At 32.7% G+C, this 17084-nt stretch overlaps 1 pseudogene; it reads left to right on the forward strand.

The window, feature by feature from the left end:
* Window positions 1-3805: 3805 nt before the first annotated feature.
* Window positions 3806-6708, forward strand: LOC148607365 (uncharacterized; annotated as a pseudogene).
* The last annotated feature ends 10376 nt before the right edge of the window (window positions 6709-17084 follow it).

Below are 17084 nucleotides of genomic sequence, written 5' to 3' on the forward strand. Positions count from 1 at the left end.
TTTTTTTATGTTATATTTTTCTTTTTTGTTTTTTTATTGATTTGCTTGTTTTTTTTAATCGTTGTTTTGCTTTGATTATGTTTTTGATTTTCTGAAAGTCTATGTTTTCGTAAAGGTCAGTCATTCATTAACCAGTTTCATGTGTTGCTCGTGTAAACTTTATTGTGATATGCCAATAGCTTGTCAACCGAGGCAACGTTGAAAACTTTAAAAAAAAATCCAAAGTAAAGGTCTTGAGTTTACTCGCCGAAGGAGAACACATGAATAAAATTTAAATAATTTGGCTAGCAGTTAGAAGCTGCATAACGATGTTGGAAGTACGGAGATGAAATGACATTGGCTTATTTTGATTGACAAAAGTATTGTAATATCACCATGTTGAAGCGATAAAACTGTCTATTGCAAGATGTAAAATATCAGGCCATTATTGGCATAGATTACAGTACACTAACCTTGGTTTAACCGCTATAACCTTTGTTCCATTGATTACTCTTTCCAGTTATATCAATGACAAGCTCATTATTAAAAGATTATAAAAAGAAAATATATTATAAAATTTACTGATAGTACAAGCATTGGTATATTAAATATTGAAATTTACAATTTTGCTGCATTTAATAGAAAAATAATAATGTTTGTCATAGTTATGTGTTTATGTAGAATTTACGTTGAAAATATGTATACATTTGTTCAAATTAAAAAACAACTTTTTTTTTGAAAAAAAGTGTATTATGCTCTCAGTTACAAAACTGCGTAAGGGGAAGACAATCGCGTATATTATTGTTGTTCTGATAATTTACATTGGTTATTCATAATAAGTCATTGATTTATTAAGTTCTACATATCAAACACGAATGCTCGTTAAATAAATATTAAACTTGCAGTTAACAGAATTTGTGAAAAGAGCCAACACAAATTTTTTTAGTAAAATTATATATATATATATATATATATAGAAAATTCCCAACAATGGAATTTGTTTTGGAGGTTGCCTCCGCAGGACTCGAACTCGTACTGCTGTGACATCTATGGCAACACCGCCTGCACAAAGTTAAGTGCCATAGACCATTCGGCCTGCTAGACTATACAATATGGCTTTCGCTGGCCGGTCATTTCTCCTCGTTTGATTAATCTAGGATTGTAACTTAGTACAAGATGTATGGTGGTACGGAACAGTTCATCTAGGTATTATTATGTAGGATAGAGGATCAAATTGATGATACATGTCATGAAAAATCAATATTATACGTCTCCGAATGTGACGGCTCTATTTGCTATATCATGGTCTAGGGTGATGGACTTTGTGCAGGCGGTGTTACCGCTGTGACATCTGTGGCAACACCACCTGCACCCTAGAACGGAGGTACTTGTGTTTCGCTAAACCGGTGTCAATGTAAATTTGGATTTGTAGGATTGCGTTGCCAATGTAATATAGAGCATTCATCTTTAGAAAAGTCCAATTGAAATGCATGAAATTACTGGGAAAAGTGTGTTTAGTTATGCAAAATATATATCTATCATTTATACTGTTAATTGGTTCGTATTAAAAACTAAACCACAGGTTAGGGCAAAATCGAACGCCGTTTTTCTTTTTTTATACTTCATTTATGGTGTTCCGAGACAGATTATGGTGTATGAAATAATTAATTTGTTCTGCATACAGTTAGCATTTTAATGATGCTACAACAAACATTTACGGCCACAATTCAAGGAAAATCTCTGTTCAATATATATTGTATTTGCAACACTATTACTTTATTTCTGCAACATTGAAATGACCTGAAACACACATATTATGAGGCAAAAATGATCTTTACCGCACCTACTCACTTCAAACTGATACAAAAGAAAACAAAATGATATGAAGCAGTTTTTTCTGCATGCTTATAAATATTCATTCACATTTCTGTAATAAACTGTCTACTTAAAGAGTAATTTAGGGAACCAAGATTCTTGCAGAAATTAAAAGAATGTAATCCAGGGACAAAGACCAGCCAGGTAAACACACACACACATACACACACATATCCAAGGACATAAAATAACCAAAATAATACGTACAAAGAAAAAAGTAAAGAAACAACTCGGATTCCACTAAAATCTGGGAGCACTTACAAGGTGCACCGGTAGGGTAAGCATCCTTTGCTTTTCTCTAAACAACCACCGAGTTGCTCATAAAAAGTCAAGTCCGGAGTAGACGTAATATACATGTAGGAAAGGAAAACTTTGCGTTTAACAAATCGGTACGTATATGAATGTTTCAGATGGATACACCTTACCGAACCATGAGTTCATGACGACAATAAAACTTTTGTGGTGATTATTTTAATTTTGTAGCAACATCACCTTTTTCCAGAAGCCTAATTGTAATTAATTATTATACAAAAAAAACAGCGAACAAAAGTATGTGGTTTAGTCTGTTGATTCTTGATTTGTTGGGGGTACATTTGACTTTTCTCGATGTTATCTCCATTATCGGCAATTAAACAATTTTTCACAGTTCTTACTGCCTGTCGTGATCCGCAAATTCAACTGAAAATATAACGTCAAATCGACTGTGACGTCGCCGATAAACAGGATAACGTTTGAACAGTAAAGCTGAATTGACATCTGCAAAGCTCACGAGAGGGCAGTTAACATTCAGAAAACAATGCTTTTAATATCTATGGAAATTGATCTTATTTAAATAAAACATGAGAAAATAGCCTTTTCTGGTGGTTCAAGATAATGACATTAATCATCCATACACTGTCCTTCACAAAGAGGAAAAGTAATTGTTTAGGAATATATCGAAATTATTTCAAATTGTAAATTTAAGTCAATTAACTGCCAGTAATAAGTGCTCTGCAACATGAATTAAAAATAACAAACTAATGCATAACTAATTATAATAAGCTGTAACTTAGTACACGATGTATGGTAGTACGGGACAGTTCATTTAGATGTTTATATGTAGGATAGAGGATCAAATTAATGATGCATGTCCGAACAAACCAGTATTATACAAACATCTCAGAATGTATATTTTATATAGCCTAGCTGGCCGAGTAGTCTAGGGCGCTGGACTTTGTGCCGTCGGTGTTGCCATAGTTGTCAAAGCAGTACAAGTTCCAGTCCCGCGGATGGAACGACCAAATATTTGCATGGCAAATTTGACAGTTCTAACATCGTTGGAAATTTTACAAATACCTTTCTCAGACCCTTATATACATATATGCATTGCGTCCCATTTCAATATAAAACATTTAAATTCTTTATACTTAGTTGATAATATTGCTAATGTATTCATTTCAATGGTACACACATTCTCCTTATTATCTTTAAACAAACAGTAAATTAAAAACGTACAGAAACAACACGAGATATAAAATCAAAGAGTAAAACCAAAACATGTTTATACAGTGTAAACCGTGTATTATTAGTTACTCATTGACAATGCTAATACATTGTTTTTTTTTTTTGTCAGTCTGGTTGAACTATTTGTAAATGATTGAATATCATAGTTGTTTCATTCGTTTCAAATTTATACACATAATTGTATTTGCGAAATGTGTCTCACAAAGATACCCCATTCACTTAATGTATGGAAATTTAATATGTAACACATTATGATGAGCAACTCGCGAGGAATTCCAATGATCAATGCAAACACATCAGAATTCATGCTCCACTGAAGAAAATAATAGCCAAAGAATGGTTTGTATTTACCTAAGAGTAGGTTTAATATGCATTTATTTGTATTTTGAACCAATCTGCTCTCCACTTCAACGCTGGTGCTGTCCTAAGACTTACGGTCAAAGTCAGTATGCCTCAAACTGTAGATGTGCGCCGCGAAGGATTTTCTAGAGTATATAATGGAACAGTAGCTTTATGTCAACGTAAGTTGTTACAGCTAAATCGCAAAATAATTAATCAAAATTTGATTCAATGTTGATTGAATCCACTGTTTTACCAATCTTCACTCACCTCAATTCAAATGAAAATTGGTAATTAAGTATTTTTTGTATTGCAATCAAACCACTGAACACCTATTTTTTGATAACGAAAAGTACTTTATTCCATTAACTATTTGTGAAGGTGAATTTGGGCCATCGAACAACCTTTTTTATGCTAATAGCATACTCCAAATGTTGAAATCGTTTTAATCTCATCATGATCACTGAATGTGTTTGCGACTTTGTGTTTGGATTTGAAGAATATTACGTTTGTCTCAATAATCGCAAATGTCCTTATGCCTGAAAAGAAAAATTCTAAAAACACATTCCAAAATACTACTGATCTCTTAAAAGATAATAAACTGTATGAATCAATGATATATTTGCATTTGCACCATCGGGATGTGTCCGCTAAATCATTATATCGTTATGTTTAAGCAACACTCACTCCCCGTATAACGACATGTCATAAAAGAGCAGCTTTGCATCATGGGGAACAAACCATCTTGCATATTGGATAGTCCGAATGCTCTAACAGCGTGATTTTTATAGGAGATTTCAAGTTGATCATTTCCGGGTTTATTTAAGCGGGATATAGGATTTATTCCGTAACAACACAATAAAGGAGAAAAGACCATACTTTGTTATAAACGAGTTATTTGGCATTACTGATAATCCCATATCTATTCACCAAATATTCGTAAATGGTAAGGAAAATAGCAATTTTTTAAATGCAGTTCCGGGTGTTAAAAGACTAGGCCTGCAGCAGCGGCTAGTCGCTCTGCTCATGGAGCAACTGGAATGTGTGTGTTACATGCTGAGGTTGACAGGCTATAATACGGAATACTGACCGCAAACCATAAGGGTGCACCGTGTTGGGAAATATGTCACTTTCCTCGCAAGTTAAAGAACCCTGTTTTGGTATTCGATAGGGGTAGGAACCTTTGCGCTCGGCCAAAGGAGGCTAAATTGCCCGACCTTACCCATCCCCCCTTTTTCTAGTGGCAATCAAAATTTGTCGACCCTATTATCCTTGTGTCCCATCCTTTTCTTCATTTCATCATCATTTCATGTTCATTTTATCATCCATTTCATGTTCATGGAATATAGCTGAAATATTGATGCTCGGACGTTAAGCCCCAACAAACAAACAAACAAAAATTTTGCGGTCTTGTCTATTTTCTTTTTAGATGCTCTGTTTTTGTTCAATAATCATTCGTTTCACCAGTACATTATTTTGTATAACAGGAAACAAATAAGGAACAAATGCTAGTTAAACAAATAATATTTATCAATTGCATATTGATTAATTGATTATTTTAACATTATTAAGAACAATGTGAATCTTTTGAATTGGGCAAAAAAGCTTGGTAACAGAAGAGAGAGTGAAAACTGACATAAGTTATCCATTTAGAGATTTCTACATACGGAAAAATTTATCAACAAATAGAGCATTGACAAACGCAGAAAGGTATTAAATGCAACCGTGTCAGCTTACGTATTTCATACGTAAATAATAATGCCGGCTTTGCTTTTTTTTGTGTGGTGGTAAATTTTATCATTATTTGTTAGAGTCATTTATGAAAAGCTTGATCGAGGTTAATGATTCATAATTAAAATTTGAAAATCGAAGGTTAAGGGACAGAACAAAAGAACAACAACAAGACCGACACAACAAACACCGTATATAAACCGAAAGACTAACTAATTGTAAGTGTGTACTAAAAATATAAAATAATATAAAGAACTACTTATAATATAAACGTCGTCTGATTTTTCCACAAACACTGTTCGAGTTACTCGTGTAGTGTTCAATAAAGAGGAGAAAAAATCAAACGTAAACTCAATAAAAAATATGTAACTCATGTTTTCGTGGCAGCCGTAGATTTTATTTTACCATAAAATACAGCTATAGTAAAAAAATCACTTTACATTACTCGCTTGCTTTTACAATTGCACAGGTTATGCTTAACGTTTAGAATGAAAGGGGGCGCATTTTTCGTTTCTAAGAACATTATAAACAATTTGGAAACTAAGGTGCATTACGAAAAATAACAAATAAGACAGTGTGCTATATTTTCGACAGGTCTCCAACACATCATTGTTCTGAGAAAGGTACTTGTAAACACGAGCAACTTACATTCTCCTCACGAATAACATTTTCAAGAAAGATGCGTATTCAACTCAAGGGATGGAGCGATCCATTCGTAAAAAATGTATATAATTCATTTTTTCTAGTTTCTGGCTTAAAATCTTTCTGCATTGAAGTTGTAGTGTCTAATCAAAAACTTCTTATGAGAGACAATCGACACATAGAAAGAAGTGCGTTAACAAAGATGTATTTTAGATGAACATTGTGCTACCACAAAAGAACCCCTTTCTTTATTCGATTCTATTGGAAGTTGCAGATTTGCAAACAACGTTCAACATGCACGAGGATTTGTGTTTTACGACATCACATCATCCACTGAGATAAATTATAAACAACCCTTTATTTGTTGATTCAGCTTCAAATGTGACTAAATACTAATGGCAGACTAATCACACAAAGCTTTGTTTTTCTTGGAATAAAAAATACTACAATGATCACTATTGGGCTAATAACCCATTCTATCCAATCAAATCGGATATATACAATGATATTATAGGTTTGTATTACCAAATATATGGAACTCTACCAATAAATGGTACAATAAATGTAAATGGACTAAATGGGTTTGACTTGACTATTCTATATTCAGAAATAAGGGCTATATATTTTCTGGTAGAGTGAACAATGTTACTTAGCAAAATGTTTGTACACTTTGAATGATAGTGTTTCGGTATTAATTGATTGTTCAGCACCGAATATAAAAGACATTTGGCTGATACGAGACAGATATGAACAATTGTTTGTTCATAACAGTACTGACCCGTCAAAATTAACATACATTTTAAAGCGTTTGATTTACACAGTGGAATACGTGAAATTAAGTTAGCAATAGGTACTTTAGAAAATAATTTGAACCGCGACTTCTCCAGTGTGCGTTTAATGGTTGTAGTAAGTATCATTTACTATCACATAATATCAATATATGGGCACTGCCTAATTCTGCAGTCTTATTATTGTACTAATATTTATATAGACCAAATCATTGTCCTATTTGTTTTACGTAGTATTCTACTTACTTTTATCTAAGACTAGAGCGTGCGGATGTAACTATTAGATTATTATGTAATTTATGGGAAAACATTTTGTAAGCATTTGCTTGTTTCCGAATCCTTGTCAAAAGATAATTCATATGTAATTAACATGCGTGTCTCCTTTTTTAATAGACGATCATTATTCGAATGCGGATATTTAGTGATATGTTAGTAGCTGACACATTCTTTTACACTTATAAGACTGACTTTAAAGTAGCTCTTATCGTAAGAAAGAACACGAACTAACCAGATAATTCGATCTTAGTTCCCTTTCAACACGAATTTGTTGGTTATGCTTGCTCTTCACGCAAGTACACTTAGAGATCGATATAAAGGGAACGCTATTTCATTTCAGCAGCAGCAGCCGTTTTCATTTAACACTCATATTTTATGCCAGCTCTTGCCAAATCTGTACCGTTTTGTTTGCATCGTGCTCTATTTTATACAATAATGGTTCTTATACAAATTTATATTGCTGTAAAATTGAAGTAATCACTTTAAAGTTTTTATGGTCATCATCATGAACTCGTGAATCGTTATGGTGTATCCATCTGTTCAATAAGGATCGATTTGTACATAGGGTCATAGTTTTCCTTCGTTCTATCATCTACCTAAGGCGTGACAGCTTTTGAGCACTCCTGAAATGATACCCTACATGTGCACCCCATTTCTTATCGGAATTCGGGTCACCCTTTTGATTTTGTTTCTTCGTAATTGAATTAAGTTCTTAAGCTGTGTTTGTCTTTTTTCTTTGCAAATTGTAATCCTCGGATACTATTCTTTTCGTCCGAATTCTGGTTCAATTTACTTCCCTTGCAATATTTTAGTGTAATATTGTTCCAAAATATGTGTTATGATTGAGAATAACTTTATGTAGGATTGAACTTGCCTGGAGCTGGCATGTCAGTTGACTGCTAGTAGTACATAAATGTACGTAGTTTGTACATTTGTGTAATTTATAATCAGTTTCTTATTTCTGTTGTAACAAGGGACTCAAACCTTTCTGAACTGACCTTTAGGTGTGTTTAATTGTTAAATATGTTTTCCAGAGAGACACTAAAAAACAGTTTTGTAATTAAAAAAATGCAAAATATAAATAGGTCGTTTCCTAGATGCCGGTTTTAGGACAAAGCGTCACGTGAATTTGCAGTTAGGTGACCAAACGTTTAGGCACTTTTGTTCAAAATGGCGGCTAATGATCACCGTCTCAAATCAGTTCCCGAATTGAAGTCTTTCCTAAGTGAAAGGGGCGTAAATACGTCATTGTATCTCAAGGACTCTCTTGTCAAATTATGTGAGGCTGCTTCGGAAATTAATCTGGAACCAGAGGAAGCCGGAGAATATTATTCTGACAGGGAAGACCGCAGAATAATTGAGATCGACGGTAAATCTCTCATCTTACCGGACATTTTATCAATTACCACCACTGGTTGGAAAAAAAGATTTGTCCACGCTACCATATATAGAAACTGGTGATATTATGGTGTATTTCATGACCACATGTAAGTGTTCACCTGAAAGACTGAAGTCATACAAATCAGACAATGGCTATCAACTATACCCTCAAAACCACATAGATAATGGTGTTCTTACAGAACTGTCACACAACCATTTGTATATAAATTTGGCAAACCTGTGTACTGCTTAATGGATTTATCATCTTTAGTAACTTTCTCAACAAACAAATATCTAAGTAGTGTATCAAACATTATTTAAAATGTTTTTCATCTTTTCATTTTCATTTAAAATATTATCCAAGTCATCAAATGCTAAGTGAGTTTGTGTTCCAAAATCTCTGTGATGATTTGAAGCATTCTTTACTGAATCATTTAGATGTACAGGTACATTTGAGTACGTATGGTCTTTAGTGTAGGTTTGGTAGCTATTATCTGCTGAAATTAAAGTTCAATATATACTTTTCAGATTTTTTTATGATCTATTTATGATCTTTTCAAATTTTAGTAATTTATAGTAGAAGTTAAGCAGGACTGAGGTAAAACACAAAATAACAAAATAAAAAAAAAGCAATTGTTAAGCATTTACATGTATATAAAAATTCATGCCTGGAAAAAACATCAAATGTCTGCTACCTAATTACTTGAATCAAATACTGTATACAAAACAGATATTGTTTTTCATTTATTTCACATGGGGATGTAGAACATTCAACAAGAATAAAAGCCCTGAACATTGTTAACCCAATATTTGTTTTTACTTCAATGTACATGTATTTAGTCAAATGAATATTCATTCCATATTTCTACTTATTAAATATAAGCCTTTCGGGGTGTGATCTAGGTGTGGTCTAGGGCGTTTGTGTAAATACCAATTCTAATGACTACTGTAGCTAATCACCTCTGCAAATGTGAGTTCAAATCCAGCTTTGTATGTCTACAGGTTTGTCAATTACCTGCTCAAGGTTGGTGGTTTTCTCCGGGTACTCCGGTTTCTTCCACCATTCTAATTGGCCGCCATGATTAGCCTTAAAATGCATAAAGTTGGCTTTAAACACCAATAATCGATCAATCAATCAATATAAGCCTTTCAAATAATATACATGTATGACATGTAATACCTACCAGTACACATAATACCTGAACTGCCAGCATCACTAGAAGAAGTAGTTTCAACAGTAATATGTTTAACTACACTGATGGGCAACTCCTGGTTTGGGACATGTATCAAGGTTGGTATAACTTCTTCAGGTTCTGGAGATGAACTTTGTGAAGTATCTGAAATGGAGAGAATATGATACAAATTACTATATATGCAATGTTAAGGGAAAATATATGTACAGTGTACAGTGGACCCATGCATATAATATTCAATTTTTTCACAAAAAAATATTTATTTAAATTTTAAAATTTGTTGACTGAAGATGGGCAAATTTCTCCTTTTCAAAATAAATGTTTGCATAATTCCTGTACATCTGCAAGTCATATAGACCTCGATCCATTGAGAATTCTTTGTGACTATAATTTCGAAAAAAAAAAATCTACAAAAAAAAAAAAAAAACAAAAAAAAACAAAAAAAAAACGATCATTTAAAATATACATTTTTTGTGTGTTTGTTAATATTTGTCACAGTAACACAAGTACAAAAGTACCATAGTGGGAGGGGGTTTGTTTATATCCAAGAAAAAATATTTTGAAGCTGATTTTTTTTGTGAAAAAAAAATAATAATTTGGCTGCAAAAAAGAAAAAATATTTGGTTGCAAAAATGAAGAAAAAAATATTCTGAGAAAGGATTTCTATATACATGTAAAATAATGCTAATTTAAAAAAAAGAATTGTTGCTATAAAATACTTATTTTTTCTGTGTGTGCCCCCCCCCCTACAAAAAAAAAACAAAACAAAACGAAAACAAAAACCAAGTTCCCCCTTTCAAGTTAAATGGTAGGGTCCCTTACACTAATGTTATATATGTACACACATTGTAAGTTTATTGACTGAGTTTTCATTTGTGTACATGCACAGATTAAAAAAAAATTCTCAAAGATGCATTTAATATATAACTCCATTTCTCATCATCAATGCTGTCTGAGTCAGGTACAGTATCTTCGTTGTTTGCAGCAGAATTCGAAACAGACAAGACTGTTGCTGTTGTCCTCTTTGAAATGGAATTAGTGCTTCGAGAAACAGTCTCTATCTTGTAGTTGGTCCATGGAAAATGTTCAGGTATGCAGTAATTTTCGGATCTGCAGTTGCCAATGAAATGTCTGGTGCAAACTCTATAATAATACAGAGGCTCATAGTCAATCTAGGCTCCTTTTTCTTTGTTGGAAACGGCTCAAAATGTACGTCAGCCACCTATGGGTATTTCTTGATGTTTTGCAGTTTTCTCGTATCCGAAACAAGGAACGACACACCAGAACTTGCTTTTTGACTCCGGTGTACGTCCATGACGTCCCACCATTTTGAACGAAAAAAATTGCCTAAAATTTTTGAGGTGTCACATGATCTGGGTAGGGTAAAATCCGGATCGGTTACAGATCTTGGAAACGTCCTATTGAAACTCACATGACAACTTAACTGATTCAGGAAGATTGTGGAAATTCTTCCACCAGTAATTGTCAAAATATTGGCAGTTCTTGCACATTTCTCTTTGATATTGACCTAACTGAACTGCCACAAAGACACAAAGGGCAATAAAACAGAAAGTAAGTAATTACTGTTGAAGCCTTTAACAATGCTTTCCTTCGCACATTAGATCATATCGACAATCTTATCAATACGTTACCACCGGAAGTAGGAATGGTTCTTGAAGGAAATGGAACTGGAACTGAAGATATCGACTTTACAAGTAATAAAGAGATAACAGTTCATTGGTTTGGCTTCACCGACCACAAAAGTGGAATTAAACACTACTAAGTAGCTCTAAGTGTCAAATGTTTGAATGACCTAGCACATTTTGTTGTAGGTATTCAAAACACAACTGTTGCTAAGGAAACTGTGCATGCGTCAACCTCAATGAAGTTTTCAATTGGAGAGGGACAGTATTTTGTGTCAGTGATAGCATATAACAATGCAATGAATATTTCAAAAGTTGTATGCTCAAATGGAATTTTATTTAAAAAAAACTAGCGAACCCGAAAAAAATTGTTAAGTATAAAAAAAAAAAACTTTAACACTGACATAAAAACTAACTATTATATTCATGCAACATTAATATAATATTTGTGTATCACGATCACAGATAAAACAATCTTTATCATTTTCTACGCAAAGTAATCTTTGAACCCTCCTATCCCTCTCTGTACTACCAAGGAAAAATAATTTATGTTTTCCTTTATATTCTTTATATTTTATATATTTTAATGATTTGTCAAGAGCAAAATTTTTTTGCTCACAAACTTTAACAGTATTTTACTTTTTTGCAGTTGACAATAACATGAATGTTTTAGGGCATGTGCTGGATTCGTTTTATTTGTGGGAACATCATTGCTTATTTACAGGTTGAGGGAAAGAATCACAAAAGAATAGTGATCTATGAGTTCATTTGTAACAATTAATGTTGATCATTTGGTAGACATTTTAATTGCAATTGTAGTGTTGTCAATATTGTATGGTGCAAAGATAAGTAAATATAACAAAGATTACATTTGTGCGCAATTTATTTCAAACATCTAAAATGACGGACTGTTCTTTTGTAGATATTAATCATACTAATTTAGAGGTAAAAAGTTTCACCATGAGCAAACAGCATATTTGATCATGACATAGCAGAGTTTTAGGCACAACTTGATACACAGTGATTATGAAAATAATTTCTTATGGGCAATGAGACACAGTTCCTCGATATGGCTCTGAAAATTGTTTTTATAGATCGACTGTGTTTTTTATTCACGAGTTATTTATTTGTTGCAATCCTCTTATTAGTGCACAATTTCTTGGCTTGATATCTCGTTTACAAGTTCAGTGAAAAAGTTTGTAAGTTTTTTCTTACAATAACTGAAACATTTAAACTTAATGTTAAAACACAAATACGTAAGTTGCATGTTGACCTTCCATAGTTAAGAGCTGGAAAGAGGAATGTGGGATACAGTTTAAGACTGACAGTGTAATTTCATATACATAAAGGTGCAGAAAATTCCATGATATATTGCTTCTCGTGTATTTGCTAGTGTCTTTTCGATCCATTCAAATTCTTTCGGTATTGTATTAAAATGTCAAAGAAGTACAGGATGGCTCGTTGTCATGTTTCTTTTTCGGTCCAGTTAAAAAAAAGACTTCTTGTATGGTGCATAATCTCGTTACTATTAAACAATTATGATAAGTATTACATTTCATTTTAAACACAATCAAGTGAAAAAACATAAAATCAAGTGTTCAGTTAACACTATCATTTATAAAAAATGCTTTTTGAAGATAACAAAAATAATTATAATTGAACTAATACAACTTGGCTTCGATTTAATTTGGACCAACATAATGTTGTTACTGAAATGAAGAACTATATATTGGTATTTAGGTGTACCATCCGGTTTGGAAAAACAACGATAAATAATGTTTTTAAGTCGGGATTTTAAATGAGTATGGGGCATTGAATATACACTGTTGAAAAAAGCATAGGTTTTAATGATTTACTTTCGCTAATGCTATATTTTGTTCCAACTTTTTAGGATTCATATTGAATTAATACCACTACGGGAGTAACACGTGTTGTGGTAGGACTGGGGACCCTCTTTGACAGCTGTGAGTATAGAAGTTAAAAGTTTTGAAAGAGGTTTGGTGGTACAGTTTGGAGATACCCCTATGCAACGTTGTTTGTATGGATTCTTGTGGAGTTAAGAAATCCAGTACATAGATAGTAAATCACAATCATCGTCTTTGGTAGAGAGACCAAAAGCGGATAGCACAGATTTATGATTTTCCACAATCTCTTCATTTGAGAGTGTGGTAGCAGTAAAGATCTTATTACTACTATCGGATGTAAAATGTGTTTCAGACAAAAACAATGCTGTTTTAGCCTTTGTCTGATGATACGGCAACATATTTGTCATGTATAGTAGACATCGGGGACTTTGTAGCATTGGCAGTAATTGGCCTACTTAAAACTTTCATTTGTTTCAAAATTAAAGACCTCACGGCCTTTAGCCACTCTGACAGAGAATCAATGTCTTCTTGTTCTCGCTTTATCCATTGTCTTGCATAGTCCTCCACGGCATCCATAAGAACTTAAAAGTTATAATTCCAATTTATGGAGCGTGGTTCACGATACTTGGGACCTTTAGAAAGAAAAATAAGTGAAAAAAATGAAATGACGTCATAGCCAAACAATATCGGTAAAAAAGTACTTTAGAGGTCAATCCTTGATATTATTGAGTACACCTGGTATATGAGAGAAGTCGTCGTCGTTATTTTCTTTGAAATTCAGTAATTTCTGTTCTGAATAAGATTTCATTTTTAAATTTGAGTTCTAGGTAAATACCTCATTGCTATTCATTGTTCTTATTGTCTTTCAAAAATTGAATCATATCTTATACTTGTAATAAAATAAAATGATTGTTACATGACTTATCTATTCACTTTTTTATCAATTTTACATGAACGTGTTTTCTAATGGAAATATTTAAAGAGAAATTATAATAGGTATTTTGGAGTTGAGAAAGAGTATTATTGAAATATGTGTATTGAATTGTTTACAAATGAGTGTAGTTTTATCATTTTGTTTGGATAAATAATTTGAATTATTTGAAAGTCATTACTACTTAAGCTGATTGTTTATAATTATAGTTTTGCTTGTGCTTTCATACATTAGCTATTCCAATTATGTGCGATTCCGCTTTCTATGCTGCAAAAGTTGACTGTAAAATCGATAAAAATCAAAAGCAAATGTACAATATTTTTGTTTATATTTCACTGTTTTCTTTTATCAACATATTATGATTATTTAAGCTGAGAAATGCTGTCCAATGCCATGCAACTGCTTGAAAAGGTGTGTACCTCCCGGAGGTAAGTCCAAATTAAACATTAAATAAAAAATACATATGGTAGATGCATGGTTATATCTGATTTAGTCAGTCCTAATAAGATAAATAGGAAATCATTTGATATATGTTAGAAGTTGAGAAAACAAAAACAAAAACAACAAAAAACAACACAAAACAAAACAAAAAACAAAAACAAAACAAAACAAACCCCCCCCCAAAAAAAAAAACCAAAAAAAAACAAAAGCCATAAATAGTAGCATATAAAGAATAGTATGTTGTTATAACCGACTGCTTTTTTCCAAACCCAATACAGTAAGCGGTTTGGCAAAATAATTGCATTTTTTTCTTGGAGAATGCTCATGAGTAAATAACCTGCAATGCTCAATGTCCGTTACCAGAGCGATTCAACTTATTTGTAATTGATTCTTTCCAGTCAAAATTCGAAATATATATGAATTGTTCATCTGGCAATTACAAATGATATTTAAAAAAAATTGACCGATTCTTGGCAAAAGAATGGCGGTTCATCTATACGGATCGTGACATATCGACAATTACAATATATATAGTTGCTTATTTTAAATTCAACAAACACTCGGTCACTGCTGCTGATGGTGGATATGAGTTCTCCGAGGGTATTAACCATCCCAGTTGTCAGAATTTGCATCAGATTTTACTCATCATATCAATCAAAATTTTCAGTATTACATGTACAAATAAATTTCAAAATACCTAAATCTCAGAGGCTTCATTTCTTGTAAAGTACATGGTAGAACCCCTCGCTTCATATTACAATAGTTCAATAGTTTTGGTTTTCACTTGTATACATTTAGTTTTTGCATTGGGAACTTATATACATTATAGTGTTACCAATTACAACACGTGTACACCATATCAAAATTTGCAATATATATATATATATATATATATATATATATATATTACTGGATTATTTATTTTTTTTTTTTTGCATTTACTGATTAGGCAGCAATCGCTCATCTATCAATTAACATAAATGATCAGTTGAAAGAAAACAACTTTAAAATACTTTGTAATTCACTCTTAAAATAGTACATTCTTTTGTATTTTTCAAACTGTTACTTTAATGGTCAATCGTATCAAATAGGGGAAAGCTTTCCGGCTGGAGATGGATGCAATACGTGTTCATGTACTTCTGACAACACAGTAGAGTGTACTGATATGATATGTAGTAAGTTCTATTTTTCACGATATTGTTTAAGAATGGTAATGATTTTTCCCCTATTTCATTATATTTTGGCACATTCTTTATCCCTTGAGAAATGAATTTAAGTCAAATTGTTCTTTTCTTACCTTGAAAGTACAATCGTAGCCAAGTTAAAACATACAACATAAAACAATACCTACACATGCACCACTGTCAAGTATCTTCTTCACATATCCGGGTTGCTTTTTTATATCCTGCACGTGTGTACGTAGCAAGGCGGAAGCTCGGGAGCTCGAGTTTTTTTTGTAAAAAAATGGTGGGCAATGGTTAACTAATTGACTATTGGCAAAGGTAACATCATTTATGTACCGTTGCCTCTATATATCATAATAAGTGAATTTTTAATTTTAAATGTATCAGATTTAACAACGATTTAAATATATTTGTGTCTGAATCCTCTTGCTTATAAGGTTTAAATGTTTTACCTGTCAATACAAAAAGCTGGCCGCGTTTGATAATGACATCAAAGAACTAAATCTTGCAGTATTAATTGATTCCAAGGTGGCAAGTTTGACCTCAAGAAATGTGCAATTACCTCTCACTTAAGTCTTGTTCCATCGATTTGAACAGTTTTGTTCTTGATTTATTACGATTTATACGTAAATATGATAATGCAACGAAATATCTATCGTCATAATAAAGAATGATGAATTCAAAATGGAACTGTTGACAAAGATTGCTCAAAATTGGTCTTTCCAACAAAGTAATTGCTTCATAGTTAATGACTTCTGATAAAATATTCAAGGATTCAAAATTGAATAATAGAGATCTATGCCGATCAAATCCAAAATCGTGTTGCCGCTATCTGTAACAGGTTTTGCTGAGGCAGGAAAGGCTCTTACGAACTTGAATTAGTTTAGATCGTTGTTTCAAATATGCGTGCTGTTGCAGGAAAAGCGAGATAGTAACAATGAGTGGGACTTTATAAATGAACGAGAGGTTACGATCGAAAACAGTGTAGAAGTGATTTTCTGTGTTTCTCGGAGAGCTTGTAGACAGCAACATCGTGTGAATGTTCCGGCACAAGACCATAATCAGTATTGGAAAAGAGTCATGTTTCTTCCATTTATTCACCATCTTTTGCAGGAGCTTCGCAATAGACTGATCCAAAAAGAAGGTAGATTTCTGGCTCTAAACATCGTTATCTCCTTTCAACTTTTATAATTGCAACAGAGCAACTATCAAAATTATGCGTTTTGCATGCTCACAGACAGTTTGACATTTACATTGTTACAAAGTTATTGTTTTTTTTTTGCTATACACAAGGACGGAAAACTTGTCGTCTAA

Source organism: Perna viridis, chromosome 9 (assembly GCF_037379345.1).
Source record: "Perna viridis isolate PV_CMFRI_1.1 ecotype Kerala chromosome 9, ASM3737934v1, whole genome shotgun sequence".
Classification (NCBI taxonomy): domain Eukaryota; kingdom Metazoa; phylum Mollusca; class Bivalvia; order Mytilida; family Mytilidae; genus Perna; species Perna viridis.